Below are 23,446 nucleotides of genomic sequence, written 5' to 3' on the forward strand. Positions count from 1 at the left end.
CTAATTAGGTAGCCAATAGTCAATCAATGTATTGGCGGTTAATCTTTTGAAAGAAGGGTGTTGTTTTTACACAGACACGGATACGATAGAGAGTATTCAGTATAGATTAGTAAATGTACATACATCAACACTACCTTTTGACCAATCCCCCATTTAAATCCGCATAAAAGTAATTAATCAATCAGCGTGTTATCGGTTAATCCTTTGGTCGATCCAAACACAAGAAATGCCAAATGGTGGCCTTTGTCGGGTAATCTAAGTGGCGTTACCACTAATTATACCTGTTATAAATTCATTAACTGAGCATCAAGTGAATGATGACAAATAACGTGTAGGTTTATACCACCTAACACAGATTACAATTGCAACCTAGCAACACCAAGTGATTTTGACAGAATCGTCCATGAAAACAAGGGTTGTAACTCGAAAACTAGGCAAAGCAGGAGACAAAACTAAGTCATAGTAGATTGTGAGAACATATAGCTTTCATTTTTCATAACAGCTTTCGCGATTTCAGCTTTGTACAAAACCGTAAACGAAATACTTTACCGTCTGAAATGTAGATGAATTCTGCACAGACCCTCATTTCTATACCTACTATTACGTCACGGAGACGCGCCACTCTGTTTGGTTGAAATTTCGTTTGCGACTGAGAATTGTGCACTGTGCACGATTTAAGGTAACTAAAGATCGAAATGAGCAGTTTTAATGACGGGGTTTCATTTATAACGATGTCAGCAAGTGATTTTGCATTTGTACCCTATTAGAGTATATGTGACCTTTAACAATGGAATTAGTATGCTACAGTGTCGTGAAAAGTTGCATTGTGAACCTGCAACCAAGTACGGAGGCAGTGTATTTCTATTTCTACAGACCCAAGTTACTTGCAGTCACAAGAAACATCTCTTGTTCTCCAAGTTTGACCAAAGAAATAATCCTTGCATCACTTGCTTTGTTTTTACGAGTCACCTCTCTGGTTCCAAACATGTGAAACTCGTGGCTGCACATACGCTTTTCTTGGCATGTGACCTTCAATGGATATACTGGTGATTGGTCGTTGAATATTGCCCAGTGGCAGTGTGGTGGAGTAACCTTGGTTGCCGAGGAGCTATTTGTGGTTAGGTTGTTCTCACCAGCATTTGTTGAGAGATTATTTAATATAATACAAATTCTTGGATAATATATAACCTGTTATATAACAGAGCTGCAAACCTGTCAGAGGAGGACAGTAAAACAACTAGAATATAAAAGTACACAATCCCTTCAGGACTTAGCAATTGTAGATAATCTAGCCATAAATTAAGATAAGATACGACGAAATAGAGTAATTGTTGTTGCTGAAAGGTGGATGTAATCGTCATTGTGTCTATCGCTACAGTTCTTTTATTGCATTGCTTCTGAATGTATCCTGCCAGACAATTCTATACTGCCGGAGTAATACCTTTTTGGCTGACATTTAAGAATACCATTGTCATTTCTCTGTTGGTTCCTTGTTCCCACATAGTACTTCAGCAATTTCGCGTTGCAACTTGGGAATCAACATATTTTTCAAATCTTGGAGCAATACGTCTATATTATGCCATAGGTTTACTAGTGTAAGGTGTAAATGTAATTCAGTAACCCACGGAGCTGTACCATGCACCATGTACCACATCAAAATATCGCATTGGAAAAAGGAAAAGAAACTGTTTTCATGGACCAAGAATTCTTTATTTCAGTCTCTACATGTTAGTATGTTCGGGAGTTCTTCTTCGGCGTCATTCCTTTACCTCGGGACCATTATCAGGTATTCCAGAAGGGTCTGTCAACTCCTCACCACCGTTTCGCTTCCCAAAAGGAATCCCTGCACATAAGAGGTCAGTGTGTGAACGAGTTTGGTTTTACGGTAAGGAAGATAATTTACCTGTGTCCTATTCTGTATGATGAGGAACTTTGCTGTCAATGATATCATCTCCTTCATAAATGTTAGGTTGCAATAGTGAAAGACATCTTGAGCTGTGTGATGTGCCGCAGACACTCTCAAACTCCTTTTGTTAAGTCACGTCCACTGTTAGGACAAGAAAATCATCAACTTTCCGATCTGCAATTTTCACTGATAAGAGTGAATGAGCGAGTCAAAGGTTATAAGTGCATCGGCAGTATTTTAGCCATATTGTAACGAGAAGAATTACATTGTAAGATATCTGTCTAAACAAACGGTAGAGCCCAAATACAGAGTGAAATAAGTAAAATAGAGGCTGTATTTCCTATGTTTTTAAGTTACTACTGCTACAAATAATTTTGTCTGCTGAATAGTTGAGTCAAGTGCTATAACTATGTTCTGGTTCTAATCTTTAGAGTGTCAAAAGTAGTATAGGGAATGACAGTTCTGGACCACTTTCAAGAAATGTCTCTACAAAGCCTTATTTAGTAAATAAGGCTTTGGTTGGGTCATTAGCTCTTGCTACTATTACCCCTACTACTTAACGTGTGTTGGAGGTAACACTGTGCCGTACGGTACGATCAATAATTCTTCTCTTACAAAACCCCTACCCGGCCCATCCCTCAAGTAGTACAAGTTAGGTTCGTCGGCTTTCATATCCACTTTATCTATGTTGTAAGTTTTGACTGACCATATAGGATCGGTGGCTCGCTTACGACTATCGCCCTCGTGTTCCCCCGGCTGGTATAGATACCTCACTAGGGCCCTATCTGGTATCTGTTTCTCCTTCCCACGCAATGGAGCGGCCGACTCTGCAACTATTGATTTTAGTTTGATAGCGTCTGCCGGTTTCTTACCGGTGAGACGGGTGACTTCATGGTTGATTGCCGACACCACCTTGGGTAACCTCGTGACCCATTCAGTCGATCGTTTTCCAGGGGTGGCCATCTCCCTAGCATACTGATAGCCGAACAAGCGCTCAGCCAAAGTCCTATTAAATCTTTCAACTATGGCTTGGCTGCGATGGGCTCCGGCCGTGCCACGCCTGACCTTTGTATCGTGTTTGGCTAGCAGTTGTGACACGGCACCCATGAACTCCCGTCCGGGGTCAACTTGCAGCTCTGTTGGCCACGTCAGCGGACTGCGTTTGTATATGCGTTCGAATCCTCTGGCTACCTGGGCCGAATCTTTCGTGGTCAAGAGTTCGGCTTCCTTGTAACGACTGGCTACGTCCACTACGGTTAAGGCATACTTGTACCTCTTGTCGTGGGGTAGGAACAGTAGGTCTGCCTGGTGAACGCTATTAGGTATGTTAATACCGAACCTCCTTCTAGGCACGTAGCGTGGTGCCGGTAAATAGATCTGCCACAGGGCTTGTTTTTCAAGCCACGCTTTGGCTTCCTCCGGGTGTACTCGCGCTATTTTAGCTAGCTTATCTACTGCGCTAGCTCATTTCCAGTACCCACGCGGGCTGTAGTAAATAGCCTCAAATTTTTTCATGTCCATATGCATATGTGTTTATCCCATCAATAGCTATCCAACGTTTCGTGTCCATAGGCGACAGGGACGTCTTGTTTATAGTCAGTCCGTATATCTTATGTCCATCACTTCTAAGTGTGTTCATTTTATGCCTAAAGGTACGGGTCTTGAACAGGGCTTCCTTGAATCTGGCGTGTTTGATGTGTTGTTTCACCACATACTTCTTAACCCCCTTAGCCTTCCGGATCTCACTATTGTCGGCTTTCAGTATGGAGTACATCTTCGGTCTCAACCCTATGTACTCGGCTATGGGCGTGCCAGTACACTCGTCCTTCATCTTACCTAGGACCTTTTTATTTACAGTACTGTGTATGGCATGGGTCTTAGGGTAATCGCTGGTGTCGTATAAATCAAGGTGTTTTTTCATGTCCTCGTACACGTCCTCGGTTCGAATCTCCATCAGCAGGGAATCCGTGTCAGTGTACAGCACTTCACACCTGTCGCCGTACTGTTTCTTGAGCTCGTTGTAGTAAAAGTCGTACATCAGGTGTTTGGATAAATCGAGGATGCTCATCCCCACGTAAACAGGCCGGTTGAATTTTATGTGACTTTTCTTCATGTGTAGGGCAACCAGGTTGTCTGTGAATATCTTACTACGGTTGAATGCCGGACTGGCTATCAATCTCCTGAGCTTGTCTTCCTCACTCGACCGAACCAGCTTCACGGTCACGCGTTTCCTCAGGTTCTCCATAGTCTTACCAAACACCGAGTTGTTCATGAGCTTGTAGAGATTTTTCTCAAAATCACTGGTGGCTTTTTTTCGTAGGTCTGTGTTCATTCTGATGTAGGGCTCCATCCATGGACTCTGGTCGAACATGAGCACCCTGTGTATTTTGGTCAGCCTCATACCCAACGACAGGTACAGCTGTAGGTTGCGATAGTGAACGATGTACTTGGTCTTATTCATTAAGTTAGGCACGAGTTTTTCAACGTCTGTCACACGCCCACCTGACAAGTTATGTTGGTACTCAGACATCCAGTCTGGGTTAACCCTCATACGTTCGGGGGCCAGGGGGTAGCTGTTGTGTGATGTGTGTAATTCCTTGGGATACTCTAAGTCAACCTCGAGGATATAACCTTTGTTCGAATCTGGTGCAACCCCCATAACATCAACGTGGGGTACCCATTCGAATCCCCCTGTAGGTAGATACTGACTCATGGCCCAGCCGTACAGGTTGTTTGCGTCGAGGTAGAGAATGTGATTGGTTGGTTTGTTAGGATCGTAACCTTTCACGTATTGATTATTTGCTTTCGCGTATCGTTTGGATGCCATGGAAATCCCACCTCGCAAACCTTTCTCAATGAATAGGTGCATGTCGTAATCTGTGAGCAATTCCAAATTAACTCCGGTCTTTTTAAGCAAGGCGTCCCACGACAGACCTGGGCTGGTGTAATACCATGCGGGGTCGAGTTTATACTGCTTGAAACATGTCCGCCTAAACGTTTCAAACACGTCGGCTAACAGCAGTACATCTGTCCTCAAGTACAGGTCGTGATAATCACCCAGGTTCTTACAACCCAGTTTATTCCATACGTTAGTCGCGTGCGAGTAATCATCTCGTGAGACGGACGCCTCATTCAGCTTGCTATAAAAGCAGTCAATAGGGGGTAGTCTGGTCTCGGTGAACTTAGCCCAACTATCCATGTACTCATAGGGGTACACACCCTTCCTCATAAGCAGGGGTCCAGTCTCGGTGTCTGTGTATCGATCGGTGATAGGGAAGGTATTGTTGGCCTTGACCAGACTGTCAAGTGACGACAGGAGGAACTGAAACGAGTCAATGAACCTAAGTCCGTTTAAGCTGAAGGAGATGTATCTCTCCATGTTGTTGGGGATGCACGTTATATTACCATCGATTTTCGCGATGGCCTGCATGATCAAGTGTGAGTCGTACCCTCTCAAGTTGTGAAAGACAACGGGGATGTTTATTGTCTTAGGGTTGATTTTAAGCTTGAGGTTGCACGCGTTGTGAGCGGCGCCTCTATACTTACCAGTTATGTGACAGTGATCTCTCACCGAATCACCGTTAAGTGGTGATTCACACACGTGACAGTTAGTGCTACTAGCGTGGGCTAGCCTGTCGACTCGGGTCAGACGCATGGGAGCGATTTTATACAATGCATTCCTAATAATTTTTTCTTCCTCCTGCAAACACTTTAGAAACCTTTCAGCCGCGTCAGGCCCCTATACACTACCGGAGCTTTCGTTTCACCGTCACAACGGACGATAATGTATCCAAACGAACAGGCTTTATGCTCTTGTGTCTTGTGGGTGAAGCTACCACTGGGGGGTGTGGGGGAATCCCCACCCACAACTAAGGCTTCGAAGTCGGCGTATATAATATAAGGCACAGACATTTGATTCTTGTGGTTACTGAATTTTAGGATATTGTCACCTTCCTTAGGCATGTCGACTCGTATGGCCGTCTGCCCCACACCTTGACAATCATCCCGGTGGGATTCTAATAAATCAGCTCGGGTGAAGCCATGTAGGCATCGTACACAAAAGTGTTTTTCCCCATCGTGTTTCGACTGGTCGTGCAACAACCGGCTGAGATGTTTTATCCACGTGTAGTGATACTTTTCACCTAGTTGGATCATGAATATATTGATAACTTGGCGATCCTTCACCGGGCTGACCCTGTGTACTATTGTTGTGTTACCTTCGTGCCCAAAGACATTTATAGCCAGATTATTCTGTTTTTCTACTTTAGTGATCTGGGATATGGGGGTGGGTTCATCTATACCATCCCAGTTGAGCCCATCGTCTTGGGGATAGCTAGAAAGCCTATCTGAATGAGTGCCAGCTGGAAATAAGGCTGACCTGATAGCTAACCTCAGGCAATCGTTTCCTCTATTCTTAACGTTTACTATGGCATGTTTATTCCTATAGTAGGGAGGCAAGGCTAGGTATGACCCGCCTCTGAACGGCACGTAGTTAGCTATGTCTAGATAGACATTATCGATTTTATCTACAGCCCACCCGGACCCCAAGTGTGTGTAGCGTTCTAGGTATTCTCGTATCTGCTGAAAACTGGTATCGATTGATGTATCAATGGTCTCTGTATGTGTGGCGACCTCTTGTTGACCTCGGAAGTAAGGCTGAACATACTCAGTGGCCCCTGTGGGGCCCCCAACCTGCTTATCGAGCGACATTTTCACTGTGATCTGAAACTTGATACTTCCTAGGTTATTTAGTTCCTGGTTGACCTTATCAGCTATCAGAGGCTTGATATCTGTAATGTCTATGTTTCTATCAACGTGCATGCGCCAACCTCTCAAATAGTTGCCTACAGCGCGCTCAGTGCGCACGAACTGTAGGTCAATAGCTCTATTCTGTCGTAATAATTCTATAAGCTGTGGTTTTCTCATACGGGAATACCCGCCTAAACCCAAATCCTGTGCCTCGGCTTTCAGTTGTTTTACAGTGGGTACGGGGGCATGTGATAACAATGCGGTTAACCCGGCTCTCCCCAGGTTTGAATAACCCGTGTATCCAAGCTGTTTTGCTTGAGCTTTTAATTGTTTTACTGTAGGAGGGGCTTCTAAACCTAGTAATCTCAACAATGCTGACTTCCGCATTCTAGAATACCCGATCACACCTCTCTGTTTTGCGACCCGCTTGAGCTCGCTTACAGTAGACATCGTGTTTACACCTAAGAGAACCAATGTCTAATTGGTTCACAGTAAGGGGAGGTAACCCTTTCACACACTGGAGTCTATCTTGAGCAGTCGCCTACGTTCTTTTATGTAGCCTTTTTTATTCTCGTAGATGAGTTGATGTCTGACTATGTTCGCTCCGTGAGCTTTACATAGACAGTAGTGTCCTTTAACCCCGATACCACACACAGAACACGTGTAGTTAGGACTTCCCATATGGAAACAACAGAACCCCTGATTCCTGCATTTCCTACCACAGGCCTCGGTCTTCCCCATAAGTATGTATTCGCATCGGTATGGAGCGGGTCTCATGTTTACTTATATAGGTATTTTAATTTAATTGCTTCGCAACCAACGCAGTAGCTGCTATACCCAACACTATGAAGCCCAGTTCACGATTCATTTGTCCCTTGGATGGTGTGTAGTACTGAGCGAGTGTGGGTTTATTGAGCGGTTCCAATTGTTTACCAGTTAGTAGATAGTATTCTTTCATTGCTTCATCGACATCGTTGAATGTTTTAATGGCATGGTTTTCACGCTTGAGTTGTTCGTTAATAAAATCGATCCTCTGGAGGCGTTTTTTAACGTACTCGTCCTGTGCTCTTTGTAATTTCTCAGTAGCGAGATCGTGCCGCTTCCTTTCTTCCTGTATTTCAGCCGCGTGATCATCTCGTAGTTTCGAGAAGAGGAAATTACTCCCGGAAAATGCCAGGGCATTCACTAACGCCCCACCGACCATCATAGCTATCGTGGCCATCCCTATATTTATTTCATTATATTATCAGGTATTATTCCTTGTTTTACTAGGATGTCTTTTGTGGCCATCGCCATACCAAGGTTCATTATGAGCATACCCATATCCTGCAGGTTGAAATCTAGCTTGATAGTTGGTTGTTTAAGCACCATTTTAGTCAACCGAGCGTACCCTACGGCTAGACTGGCGACCACTGTGGCGTGGTATGCGTCGTTGACGAACGTTTTCCCCTCAGACATTATGTATATATAAAAATATTTTTGAATTATAACATGATATGCGGGTCAATAGTGGGGGATACCCCCACACCCCCACTGTTGGGGGTTACCTCACTGTTGGGTGGTGGCTCACTGTGGGAGGGTGCCCCCACGTATAACCATGTTATAACCACGGCAGCAGTTACGCCTACAGCCAACAACAGTCGGGTTGGGTTGGTCACTTTATGTTGGTTACACCACCGTTTTTTACCGGCAGCTACTCTCTTAGGATTCTTCTGCCTGGTTACTGTTTGTGAAGGGGTCTCTTCCACTGTTGGGGGTACCTCCACTGGTTCCTGTGCAGCATCCATCTATACTATTATTATTATTCTTTCTCTCAAATTGACAATGTTTTGCCGTGATAATCGCCGCCGTCACTGGAGCCAACAACATACCATATTTGTGGTACAGCCCGCAGCTGATAGAGCTCACGGTGTGTTCGATAAAAGGGTCTTTCTCGAGGTCTTCCCACAGGTAAAGTCGGCGCTCTGGTGGAATGGGAAAGAAGTATGATACAATACCGGTGTATATCTGGGTCATAGCCGATCCTATTGTCTTTGTCATTTCTGCTCCGAGCCGGGACTCGTATCTAGCGTACAGCTTATCGATTTCTTCGGCTGACATTTTGTGAATTTTATCCGGAGTGTAGTCTCCAAAGTAATGTTTGGCTTTGCCGCCAACAGCCAACGCCACCAGTTTCTCTCGTTTGGGGGAATCCCCCACACCCCCAGTGGGGCCTGCCGGCGGCGTGGGGGAGACCCCCAACTGTTCGAGCAATTCCTCACACTCCATCTTATAATATAACAAGTAAGATTTAGTTTTAACTATATAATACCCGATACAGACAAAACACAGAGAAATGAAGGTTAAGTTGCACACGACAAATACTTCAAATATCATAGCTATATACTTAGCTTTGCTTAGCTTTGCTTAGCTTTGCTTAGCTTTGCTTAGCTTTAGCTTAGCTTTGCTTAGCATACTATACATGCTACTGGTTGGTCGGTTTTTAGAACGAGCTTAGCGTGTTTAGTTTCAGCGAGCTGTTTCTTCACCCGTTCCCGTTCTAATTTACTCATCACATCGTTCTCTCTCAAACACTCCTCAAACGAATCCCTGTCCTTGCAGTGAAATAAGGCCACCCATCGCGTCTGCTCCCTGAGGTCTTTCAACACCGAGTTGAACTTCTGCGTTAGCACCCAGACGCTGTGATTTGCATGCCGGCCGGAGAAGGCCAGGTACGATAGCATGTCTCTCTTTTTTGTTATCTCGCGATTAGCGCTGCAGTCGTCCAGTATGAACAGCGTCGGTTCCCCTTTAAATTTCTCGTGAAGAGCTTTCAACCAGTCCTGCAGGCGTGTTCCAGGGTCGATTTTGTGTACGTCCGGGTCCGTCATCACCCAAGGTCGCGCGTACGTTTTATTCATGCTCAGAGTAGGGCACATGATAACGATGTTATCGAACACATCCTTGTAGTAACCCTCCAACATATCCAACACGAAAACGGTCTTCCCACAGCCAGTCTGCCCGCACACTATAGCGCAGTGTGGGTCAGTGGGTAGTTGTGGGTACCCCTGGGGGGTGTGGGGGTCTTGTTTATTGTTGGGGGGTGTGGGGGGGTACCCCCCATCAGTAGATGGCTTGCACGAATCTCCCATTGTCTATATTAAGTTGCGCGTCCATAATAACGTACAGATATAATTTCAACTTACCAGCGGTTTGAGCCTTCTTAGTAATCTGGATGGTTATCCCTTCGCTGCCGTTATCTATACGGCGCCCGCTACCGTGCAGTTTATCATCATCCGTGGATCGCATGTCCAACCATAGGGCGTACTTGGTGGTCAGGTATTCACCGATCTGCACGGAGCCGAGGTCCAGGTCCTTTGTTATGTAATCCCCCACTGGTAGCTTTTTTATCTCATCCCACTGCTGGTGTGGTCTCATACCATGACTGAACAGCTGGTTGGGCACGCCCTCGATGGTAACTTCCACCTTTTCAATCTCGGGGTTGAAAAACTTCTCGCTGTCCCTCCGGAATGGATCGTAATCCTCCACGGGGACGACCAGGATACCTTTCATCGATCGCGCCGGCACGTTCAGGTTGATATTCCACACAGTGTCGCTCTTATCTCGCACGACTGATCTATGCCTCAGTACGCGATCGTACAGGATAGCCATCTTCCCAGAGTACTGGCTTCGAACCTGCCTGGCCAGCTCAGGGCTAGTGACCATGTCGAACTCCAGAGAGATGTTGTCTATGGCATAACTAGCCTCATCACCGTTCGGCGTACGCACTACTTTGCTATAGTCGTTAAACGTGAGCTCGTATTCGAGCCTATCACCCAGCGCGGCCTGGTAAAACGGCGCGTGTCCCGTGAGCAACTCGAAGTCGAGCGGCACGCAGAATCGATTCCCGTATGCTCGAGCGATGGCCTTTTCACCGTCCGATAGCTTGTCTTGCTGGTCTTGCATGAAGACATACCCTATGCGCGCCCGGGTTGATTTACTGATGCCCTGGTACACATCATTGACTCGTTCTCTCTCGCTTTTCCAGAGATCCTTGTAGCAGTGAAACACGTCGCTGTCGTCGATGCTCAGCACCTCGTTACCGCTGATCTTGACGGTCGTTTTCTTGATGATAGCTCGACCCACGTTCCGCACTAGCTCGCGTTTGTCGTTGTCGGAGGTCAACGTGATATTGAACGCCAGTCGAACAGTGCCTGGTACAATGAGGTCATTCTCACCAAGGTTTGGAAATCTAACCAGCAGAGTTTGATTCTGGTCTGTCTTGCTGTGATTGTTGGTGATGGTCACCGACTGGCGCACGGCTCTGGCTCCTAATGGCTCTCTCAATCTTCTGAAAGGATCTAATTTTCTGCCGTACATTGTTATATAAAAGAAATATATTTTTAATACTAATGGATGAAGACATAGATATGACGGAGATGCCGGGCGCTAGTGCCCAGGCATTCGATGATGAGCAGGAGACCTCATTTACTAGTTCACCATTGAACCAAGAACTCTTGGAAACAACGGTAAATGATTATTACGAAAGTTTAAGAAGAGATAAAAACTACGTTGAACCACAGGGTCGATACCATAAGAATTTTTTTATTGATACAAAGGGTGTTCTACGCCTTAAGTCTGACCCAGGGGTTGACCTCTTTAACAAGAGCAATAAAAAACCACTGGCCTTGTCAACTCTAGCCAGCCGCCATGGTGTTGAATTTATCCGTACAAATCTAAACATGAATGATTACGGTGGTGCAATACCTAAGGCCGTTAAAGAAGATCTGCAAGCTACCAGATCCCACCTCACCACTAGAGATGAAATGACACCACAGCGTGCTACAGAAGCCTCGGACAGCATAGAAAAACTGTTGAGCACCTACTGGGACAAACCGTTACCGGGGTTTGACTTTCCGGTAAGGGAACTGCGCGGCTTAGACGAAGCCGTGAAACGCGTGCGTGGAGAACTCGTGAACAACATGGGGAAACTGAACGAAATCGACGAGCACATCGCTAGGGAAAAAACCAAACTCAACGAAACTGAAAACGATGATATGAAGCGTCGTATCAATGAACGAATACGTGATTTAGAAGACGAGAGACGTACACGATTGGAATCCGCTTCCTCGAATCGTGAACAGCTTCGATCCCAGATCAGTCGTATTCGGGAAACAATCGATAGAATACTGAATGAGGATACAACTTTAGCCAACAGGATTCGGATATTGTTCCGGGAGCAAGGGATCACCATCGCCAGTATTCTGACTGCATTGGGTTTCATCATATCAACCCTGGTGGTGTCACTGACAGGGGGAACCCCCACACCTGCCGGCGGGGGAACTCCCACTCCCACAGGCGGTGGTGTTAAAGACTGGATAAAAAAACTCGGGGAAGGCCTAGCTAAACTGGCTGGTAAAGCCGCCGAAGCCCTTCCCGGCATCCTGGGTAGCATCGTCTCGTGGTTGTTGAGCGCTCTGTCTAAAACTGCCATGTGGCTCAGTCAAAACCTGTGGGCAGCCATCGTCGCCGTGGCGGGTCTGGTGTACGTAGCGGCTAAGAAATCTTTAACCAAATAAGTCCCAAAGTTACCCCACCAACCACTAGGGCTGTTTTATTATCAATATGCTGCTGATAGGGGGGTCCCCCCACATGAATATGGGGGTGTGGTGTTGGTTGAATTTTAGGCTCCGGAGGTGGCGCCACTATACCCTTTTCACGTGGTGGGATGTGTGGGATATAGGGGGTGTTAATATCGGGGTTGATACCCAACTTTTGGTCCGCCGTGGCTATGACTATTTTGTTGTTATAACCCACCACTTTTTTTATTCTCAGTTGCATATCACTCGGAGCCATGTACAACCCCACGCCGAACACGTAATTGACTTTCGATCTGGCGTATTCTAACACGTTTTGGTAGCGTTCGATGGCCCGCGGGAGATCAACTGGAGAATTGATAGCATCATCAACGTTGGAAACGAATTGTGTCTGAGCGTCGTAAGCAGTTCCCTTACCGAGGATGTTGGAACGCGTCATCGACTGCCCACCCAACAGCGCCCACACGTACGTTCGAATCGAGTCGTTCAAGCGTATTGTACCAGCACGAGTGAATTCTTTCGATTTTTTTGAGATCATTTTAGTCCAGGCTGTGGCTGCATCAGGATTGGTTTGCTTTATACAGCTGACATGGATCTTTTCATTCGTTGTGGGACCTGTAAATGTATGACGGTTTGGGTTGTATGAACCATCTTTAGAACCGGCATAATATGTTCCGGACCTGTAGAAGTACACGAGAACTATACCGAGACCATGGTTCACACCAGGAAGGCGAAAGTCTTTATTCGTTGGAATCTCAAACTCCCCACAAATACGTTCATAAGCGCGTCTATCATAGGGGTTATTCGTCATACTCCACGCTTTATCTTGGGGAAGAGGAGCATTTATTTCCTTCAATATTCGTCTCGTTTGATAATAAATATGAAACAAAATAACCGCCTTACTCAGTTCGTCTATACCGTAGTCTGGTGTCACACCCGACCCTGTCGTCGCACACCACACAGCAAAGTTGAGTTGGTTCTGCCAAAACTGCATTGGGTTTTGATTCCAGTTTACCACCGCCTGCGCGTTATTAACGGACACGATATAGTTTTCAAAGATATCAATAAAGGTTGTTTTAAACCCCGTACCATCTGCATTCACCACGATTTTCAAGTGTGCTAAATCCATATTATAATATATAATTCATATATTATAATATGTACATAACACTTCCAGGAATAACGAGCGGTGAGGCCGTTCAGCTGACGCACGCGATCGATAACACGTCAGGCCAACTCGAAGTCGCACTCTGCGATATCACCTACCTACCGCAATGGACTAACATCAACGCCAGCAACAATAAGCTGTTCGTCAATGGGGCTCGCAGTCAGATAACTGACGGCTACTACAGTGTGTGCTCTCTAAACGACGAGGTCTTCAAACCCCTGGGAGCCGAACTCAAGATGAACGACTCAAACGGCACAGTGGTGTTAATCAACAACGGAAGAAACCCCTTAAGGCTAGGCCGACCATTAGCGAGGATACTCGGTATGTCTCCTGACGAGATAAAACCAACAACAACCGTCACAGGCACGAAGTTACCCGACCTAGTACCGTACCGAGAGCTGTACATTCATCTCGATCAGGTGAGCACAACGTACAACATTCAAGGAGGTCACCCTTCCACTATACTGAGAGCAGTGCCGGTGAAAACTGAGAAATACAACGAGTCGTTTTCACCACGGCAGTATAAGAGATTAACCCAGGGCAACATACCTGAGCTGACAATATCGGTGTTAGATATAAATCATAATCCTGTAAATATAGGATACCTCAGCTTAACGCTTCATGTAAAATGACCAGCGCACAAGGACCCGGAGTGAAAAAATGCGTCAATATCGGGATCTCCGACCTCGGAGACACGCGCGGTTTCGACGCTCCCGGAGTAGATGGTAAATCGTATGCCTTGCAACTGAAAAACAACATTTACAAACGCGTTGAAATCCCCTCCGGTGGAACCCTAAGTGATATGATAGATACCACAAGAGCAACAGTCAACACTAAGTACGCCCTTGTCAACACCGGTGATAATAATTGGATAATATACCCATCGTTCGGTGGTAAACTGTTCGACTTAGACGATGTTGAGAGCACTACCGTCGTCCAAAACAAACCATATATGCTCGTCTTCACCGAAGATAACAAGTGGGTGTTGTTACCCGATAACGACGACTGGTTTCTCAATATTAGACTCGTCTCCCCTTACGTGTTTACGGATAACAAAGACAACCACCTAAACAAAGTCGTGAACAATGGAACCCTGCTCGTGGCTTATGTCCCAACTCAGAGACGTAGCGTAGTCGTCAGCCCAGTCAACACTATAGCAGCCCACATGCTATCGAGTAAACCGGCCATACAAAACGTGAAATTGCAGTTGGTGTCTGAATTCGAAGGTGTGGTCACTATACTAGAGGATCTACCGGCAAACTCAACACTGGTCATTAAAGTCTACCTAGGGGAACCATCGGGGAATAATATCGAGATCGTGAAGGGGATCAAACTCGGGTGGGTGAAACGACACCAGTATCAAGTTTGCAACGTTTACGTGCGGGTGGGTGTCGACTCCAACACCAGTCTGCAGGGGGTCAACGTGATCGTGGAAAACAAGATATCACTAACCAATATCTTGCTGCCTGACAACATACACTTCATGGGTATGAAGTTCACCCCTGAATTATTATCAGAAAACCAGTTGGAAATTATATCGTAATAGTATAATAATGACCAGTCATCATCCCAACACTACACTTAACGACTTAGGAGATACGGAGGGATTCGATCAGCCTGGTGAGGAAGATGAATTATACATCTTGCAATTCAAAGACAACGTGTACAGACGGATGTCGTTATCAGATTTTAAAGAGCCCAAATGGTTGATCAACTTAACACTCGCCTCACCTTATATCACATTAACTGAATTGGGGCGTATCTCTAAGATTAGGAATAACGGTATCTGGCTCGGGGATTTCATTCCGGAGAGGGGATTAATAAGAACTAGCAAAAATGGGTTAACGTCTTTCTTCGAAAATAAATTAACATTTAGTAATCCTGAAATAATATTCCCCCCTTTCACACTCATCATAGAAGTCTTCTTTGAGTATTCAGACAATGGAGACCCCCCAATAGTACACCAAATTTTACCCGAGGTGTTAATGAGCTGGTTTAGCATACACAAAGGCAAATATTGCCGTATTGTTATACAACAAGATACCACGGGTCCTATAAACCACGTAATAAGCCTCCTGGGGGTTTCTATTACAACAGGAAATTCTATTAGCCTCTCACCTATTACCCTGACTAATAGTCTAGAACTTATAGACTTTAAATTCATTAACAGATTTTTAACTGAAACCCAATTAAAATATCTTTCAAAATATACATTATAGGATGGGTCTGTACCCAGTCGTAGAGGAAGTAGCGAAGACGCTGGAAACCGTAGATGGGTTCCGCTTGAGGCAGTTATGTGATGTGAAACGTCAACTAGAACAAGACCGTGACACGCGGAAAGCACTATGTAAAAAGTATAATAGAGCTTTCAATATCGTGGACGGGGCTGACACTACCCTTATGGCAACCAGCATGGGACTAGGGGCGGCAGGTGTTGGGTTGTTGGCTACCATCGTGGCTGCACCTATAGTGCTAGGTATTGAAATAACGGCAGGGGTGGCAGGGTTGGCAGGGTTGGCGCTTAAGTTAGTATCACGCAGACTTAATCGTAAGGCATTGAAACACGACGAGATCAGGGTTCTGGCCGAAGCAAAGCTGAACACAGTGAGTGAGCAAATTTCCACTGCACTCTCTGACAGTAAGATCTCAGAAGAGGAGTTTCGTTCAATCCTATCTGAACTCAAAAAATATAACGGAATGAAACAAGATATTCGATCCAAGTCTCGTAAGTCTGCTATCAGCGAGGACGAGAAAAAAAAGTACATAGAACAGGGGATACAAAAAGCCCAGCAAGCCTTTATTATGAACACCAAAGAGATCGTAGGCGGTTCACGTTAAACTGTTTCATCGATATAAACATGACATAGGCACAGTGTTACCTCCAACACACGTTAAGTAGTAGGGGTAATATATCTATACCAGCCGGGGGAACACGAGGGCGATAGCCGTAAGCGGGCCACCGATCCTATATGTTCAGTCAAAACTTACAACATAGATAAAGTGGATATGAAAGCCAACGAACCTAACTTGTACTACTTGAGGGATGGGCCGGGTAGGGGTTTTGTAAGAGAAGAATTATTGATCGTACCGTACGGCACAGTGTTACCTCCAACCAATACACGGTAAACTGTTTCATTGTAGTAGGGGTAATAGTAGCAAGAGCTAAGGCCCCAACCAAAGCCTTATTTAGTAAATAAGGCTTTGTAGAGACATTTCTTGAAAGTGGTCCAGAACTGTCATTGTATATACTACTGTCAAAACATTAAAGACGAAGGTTTGTTGAACTGAAGACACAGAACTTTACCAATTAATCTGTAGCTGGTCTTTAAGGAAAGATGTGAAACGTTTTCAAACTGCAGGTGCAACATGGTATAATTACCATCAAATTTCACACACTGTGCTTTTCTACATGTGCATTCTTGTAGCTAAGTCAAGTGCTGTAAGTATGTTGTGGTTCCAATGTTTAGGGTGTCAAAAAGAGGACTAAGTACAAGCAAAAAAATAAAATAACACATGACCATATTAAGTTCACTTTTCTACAAAACCTGGTATCGTCAAAATGGGAGAGTGATTAAAAAGGACACTTTTGTGATATCTTGTCGCTTTTCTTTTCATAGTTTCATTTAGTGTTGTTGGACTGCCATACTCACTACTGCCACTCACGGCGGCGGATGCTGAAAAACAAACACACCTGTATCAGCACATGTTCTGATGTGATACACCCAAGTGTGATCATGAATAAAGGGCCTTCTCTAGATATCACATTCTCCACTTTAAACTGCGTACTTAATATCTTAAGCATGTTGTGAAGAAAATTTTCTCAAAATGGCATGCCGGTTATGCGTTTTAGTGAACTAAACAATATGATTACTCCATAGTTCACGATGGAAATAGAAGACCAAGAGAAACTACCGTTCCTGGATGTGTCCTTGCAGTACTCCCCCCAACAACATGGCCTTCTCCGTCTACAGAAAACCCACCCATACCGACCAGTAGGATCAGTACCTCTCCAACCATCAACCCCAGAGCAAACGTGCATACTGAAGTAGACTATCTAAGAACTACATTCGTCAACCTCAACGGCTATCCCAAACAACCTTTAGACAGAACCATATCATCAACCCTGCAACAGCAAGAAGAACGCTAACGAAAACCTGAGTCATCCCCAGGTAGAATTAACATTCCTTACCAAGGTCAGATTACCCGCCACATCAGTCGACTGCTGAAAACAAACTGCTGAGATAGATGTGACGTGACCTTCAGGTCTAACAAAACACTGAAGACCATTCTGAAGGCCAATGGCAGATGTACACCAACCAAGACCACTTACAAGTCTAGGGGCTGCATCTACGAACTTAAGTGTAACTGTGGCAGCAACTATGTAGGAGAGACATCTAACCCCATTGACATTAGGCTGAAAGAGCACAGAACTTCAGTAGTGAAATCAGATATAAAGTCCGCCCTTTCTGAACATATTGTGAACAATATGTCACACTCCATTAACTGGCAAGTAACTACAATCATAGCGACGAACGTCCATCATTGGCGACCACGCAAAATTTCAGAAGCTATCAACATCAAGAGATTAGCCATACGGATGAACAGAGACCAAGGGGTTTATCTACCCAATGCCAGGGAAATGAAATAGACGCAAGGCTTCACCAATCACCTCCTAATCCACTGTTACAGCATCATCCCACCCTTAGTATCTTATCTTAGCTTTTGTATATTGTTAGACTATTACAGCCTACTATTGTACACTAATCAAATACACTGGCTTCTATTGCTTAATCCATTGTCACAACACCATATCAGATTTTATATATTTTAATCCTCTTTTCATCTGCTATGTTTTAATCGTACATACGTGCTTACAATCATCACTCTGGCTTCATGTACATTACAAGTATATATATTCTGTTTAACTGTTGTTTAGCACCCACCTGCCGAAGGGGCAAGGAACATCCCAGAAACGTCGTAAAAACAATATTAAAGAAGTTGACATCCATAACATTTTGTCGTATATCAGAATACCGACTTCTAAATACCTCTCAAGAACCTCAATGTATTGTGTTGTTAGCGGAGACACGATTAGTATCTTCTATATACTGTCTCTGGGGACTAAAGGAGCAGATGACTGACCCAAAGGCTGTTCTACTCACCATCCACAATCCCAGAATGTGTATTCATTTGTATCATGGAAATAACTGAAACATATAAGGGAGAAAACAAATGTTTCAGTACTTTTGTTGGTTGTTTATTTATTGATTTACGCCATTCTCATCAATACTGGATGATACATTTCAGTGATTGACATCAATGACATGGATACGATGCACAGGAACGTGAGTCTGACCACTCGATGTGACACCACTAAGAAAAACTAAGAGAACTGATTATAAGTGCATTGGTGGGTTACAATTTAAGGTCACCTTGTACAATACGTTAGTCATTTAATAAAGAGAAGAAAATATCAGTCACATAACACAATAAACGTATGATTTCATATTACACTTAATACTCTTATCACCAGTTAGTGCAGGTAGATACCAGGGCACACAGCCACGTAAATTAACTTTGTTAACTTCATGGTCCCTCGCTGGATTTAAATTTTCCTTTCCCGTGTTAGCCAAATTAGCCAAACATTAAAAACACATATATTCCACGATTAAAATCATGGAAAATGATAAACATTTGGAATGACGTTAGGCCTACATTCGCCCTCAGGATGAAACTTCAACCTTCTGAAAGTTATCGTTCTTGTTAGAAATAGTTAAGGTCTTCATACGCCAATATGTAATCCTTCTAGAAGGTGAAGAATGCTTCTTTCAGGAATAACTGATGTTCAACACTTACCAGCCATTTAATAATCAGTACACTTTCCGTGCTACTCACAAGGAAATGACATCAATGGAACCCCAATACGTTCCCTTTAGCTTCCCTTTGATATTTGAAGCCCGTACTGGGTTGACTTCACCGGTTGAAAAATGAGAGTAAAACACTTTCTACGTCTCTCTTCACAATACACATTTCAAGATGCCTTAAGGAGGAGTGGACCCTTTCCGTTGGGCAAAAATGTGACTCAGAACTATTTTTCAAAAGTGGTCTAATGTTGGTCACTATTACGGCTCTCACGAGTCGCCAAGTCGGGGTAAAGCAGGACTCGATTCCAATTGACTGGAAGGAGTCGCATGGAAAGTACCTCAAGACGTACATCAAGATGCATCATTAAAAAAGTTTAATGTCTGGAAGGATTTGATCTTGATTTAGTGGCCCAAAACCCGAAATATCATTTTCCTGGTGTTTCCCTTAGTTATGCAGGTAGTTCGCGTTCTGTGTGCAAGCATTTGCCCTGTTAGGCAGTGTAGACAGAAAATCAGCTCAACCAAAAGGTTGACTAAAATTCTGAGATTGAAATGTTCACTTATACAGGTAGAATTATGAGGATTCGCTATCTTAATTCCACTTTACTTGTTTTACTTTTTTTTGCTTAAAGTAAACTTCATCGGTACTTTTTCACTACAAACAGACTATAATGAAATTAGGTGTGGTTTGGTGTTTGAGGTCTTTACAGCCTTTAATTTTCAAAGGTCACAGATGTTTTCTGACACACAATAGGCTAACTTACCAAGAACCATCAGAAGGAACAGCTTCATGTTGAACCGTGTGGGTAGTCGCCAGGAAACCTGTTTTGCCCATCAACACGACAGACTTATAAACATTTTCACAGCACGGAGAACATTATGATTGGTTCCAGCTGTGAATGGAATGGTTCACCTTACTGAGTTTCATTTTTCAGCAAAATGAATATTTTCAGAACCGTGACATTGCTTCTGTAATGTATATTTCTCTTCAAATGTTTAGACTTACAACACGGACAGTATGTTATGAATATATATATATGGTTACATCAAAGATCGATTTCTCCATTAACTTGGGGGAATCAATTGCAAACCTGCATGTGAACAGCTGCCTTGTGGTGTAAAGTTTTGTTAAGCATTCGTCTGATTTCCACCACTTACAGAACTGATGACAATGATCTTGTGCACGTTATGAGCTTTTTTTTACAGTACATAAGTTCATGTGTAAATATTACCTTTAAACAGTATTACATATTTAGCAAAGTCTTTAGAGACCAGTTGCCTGAAGTGAAAGGCTGTGTTTGTACCAGTGAATCTAGACTTTTCATGAGAAGTATGTATGAGTACTGTCAGAAGAAAACACAACAAACTGACTTCAGAGGTAACTTTCAGGTTTTCCTCGAATTATAATCATCATTAATTTAGCTTTTTCTGTGCATTGTGCTTCTTGGGAAGAGATTGGAAACTATGCATGAAAAGATTATCCAACCTATGATGTTTCACAAGCCTGATGACCTGGGTGAGAACAGCAGGCTCATCCGTTTCTGTCTACAACGTCGCCTGTCATGTCTTCTCCTGCCAGAAACCATGTCAGTGGCACTATTAACAACTTCGACATGGTAGTTTCGTCACTTCTAAATTATTACCAGCATTTGCTGTTTCACTATTAACAGATCTATTTCCAAATTTTGAAAAAAGGGTTTTTTTTTATTACTTTTATCCATGTTTCCATAGTGTAAACAGATATGATACCTCTTAGTAAGGTGTCACTTTGCAAAAGAGGTCACATGGGAACTACAGTTTATCGATCGTTAAAATGCTTGAGGTTTTGGTAATTGTACTGAAACTCTTCGAACCTAAGCGATTTTTATCCAAAACGACCTAACTCTGTCTATGTCATTCCCCATCATTTGTTAATGATTGAGAGTCACGAGATTGCTTTCGCGTTCCAATTGGAAGAAAGTAGCAGAACGTTTGACCACAGAAATGTGGGGATATTATCATGATTAACACTGATTGCTTGTGGTTTTCAAGTTATGGGTCCATGAACATGTATGACGTGGTGATTACTAAAGTGTTGTTAATTTTAAGGATGTTTTCTTATTTTTATTATTTCTTTCACTTTCAGTCAACTTAATTTAATTTATATTAGCATTTTGCACACTGTGTTTTCGAATTTGGAGTTGGAGTAGAAAAGATGCAACTGCTATAACCTAGTGTGACTGTTATATATTTACCTATTCTCTCCATATTTAAATGAACCACGGAATAAACTAGTTTGATCCTCACAGACTCCCCATGAGACAATGAACCATAAGCTTCACCACCTATATAGTTTAAAATAAACCAAGAGCTTCCAATGTCAGGGTCATCGGAATATAATCAAGAAAGATAACTCAGTCCTTGATGTAAAAAAACCCCTTTTCTTTGCAAGATCATACGACATAGCATTCATGCCTCCGATTTTATCTCTCTCCAAAACGTCTGAACGTGCTCTTCTACAACGATTGCATTTGGGACCTTTTTTAAGGTGAAACATTTGCAGTGAAATCCCCTTAGAACCAGCAAAGTATAACACTGACAAGTCTAAAATATTCAGTTATATGTATTGAGCAAACAAAAGCAAAATACACAGATTCACAACAGAGGTTTCTAATGCAATGGAAATGGGTCAAATCTAAAGTAATGGGTCACAAATATAACATCAACTCACTCTTTCATTTGATAGTAAAGACTAGTGAAAACTGAATGTAATACAGGGAGCGGTCAGTGTCTAGCAAGAAAAGCAACAGCATGTAAAATCTGTAAGTAACAGTTAGTTGGTATGAATTCCATTACACCTTGAGATGTTCATATTTTAACTAACAACGCATTACTCACCTAGAAGTTAGTGCTTGTTCCTTCCCTAATCTGTCTTCATAGAAAATACTGATATCACGTACTAAAACTTCAACAATCAAACACTTCAGATATGTATGTTCTAGTTTTCAGTATTCCTTCTGTTGGTATACTTTGTGTCTTCTGCATTCCATTCTATGTACTCATGAACCACCGGAGGTGGTTCCATTTTCAGTAATAAACAGTATAAGGTATGCGTTAGCCGAGAAGATAGTCGGATCCAGAGGGAAGGGGCGGAGGGATGTGGGTGCAGGGTCGCGCACCACTCTCACCCATCCCTTTTTTTCTTCTGAAATTGTATTGAACGTATATTTAAACTAACGTGAGAACTACCTCAAAATGATGTATCTGTCCCTGTGAGAATGACGTGGGATACGACAGGGCAACTGTTTTTTACACCCACCCACACCCATCATCTTAAGGTTGGGGGCATTCATCAGATATCAAGAGTATGAGAAACATATGTGCCACCCATGAGCACTGTCTGCACTGTTTGACTTGTCTGTGTTCGTTTTTTTCACGGAATGAAGTGCATTGGTCCAAGGAGGCACAGTCAAGCTTTCAAACTGACTGTAACAAATGCTAACCAGCTATGTGCAGACATGTTATGTTTTATAACCTAGTATCATGTGATTATTAACTGGAACTGTTTAAGGTCACATGCAACCAAAACAAACCATACATAATCAAAACACAATTATCACTTATTCATGACATGTAATATACATTTCTGACCGTGAAAAATCAAATAAACCAAATTATGAGCGTACAATCGCAAACCAAAAGTGCAATATTTGTGCCTCTGTTTACTTCCCTCGAAACGAAGCATCCGGGAGACTTAACCAATCAGAGCTGGTTGATGTGCACTCAAGTGTTACAAGGTCTTGCAATGGCTGGTTCATTGCCGATATGCTAAAGGCTTATTTTGTGTATACAGAGATGATCTGTTTGATTGGCATTTTTGAAGTATGGTATGTAGTATGGAGTAATAAGAAAGTAAGATTCTTTATGGATAACAACTTCTTTTATTGTATATGATGGTATGGCATGTTTCCGTATGGATTCATATCAAGCAAGAGTGCCAACGCTGTATATAGAGATGCTGGGTTTTGTAAATACTTGCTCGTTGCACTTGCATTCACAAATCAACAAATACTAAGATGGTGAACTACTGCATGGCTGGAAACTGTTCTTCGTTCAAGTACTGTTAAGATTAGGAAGGGATAGAGGATTCACGTGCACTGCAACTGAGTCAAAACTAAAGCGATGGATCACAAATATATCAACT

At 43.3% G+C, this 23,446-nt stretch overlaps 1 long non-coding RNA gene across 1 annotated transcript; it reads right to left on the reverse strand.

Annotated features, from left to right (window-relative positions):
* Positions 1-1,727: 1,727 nt before the first annotated feature.
* Positions 1,728-18,607, reverse strand: LOC137293631 (uncharacterized). The gene is made up of 3 exons (XR_010957490.1): positions 18,562-18,607; positions 17,050-17,073; positions 1,728-1,843 (listed from the first exon to the last, which is right to left on the reverse strand). It is a non-coding gene; the product is annotated as an uncharacterized lncRNA (long non-coding RNA).
* Positions 18,608-23,446: the final 4,839 nt, after the last annotated feature.

This window comes from Haliotis asinina, chromosome 8 (genome assembly GCF_037392515.1).
Source record: "Haliotis asinina isolate JCU_RB_2024 chromosome 8, JCU_Hal_asi_v2, whole genome shotgun sequence".
Lineage (NCBI taxonomy): Eukaryota > Metazoa > Mollusca > Gastropoda > Lepetellida > Haliotidae > Haliotis > Haliotis asinina.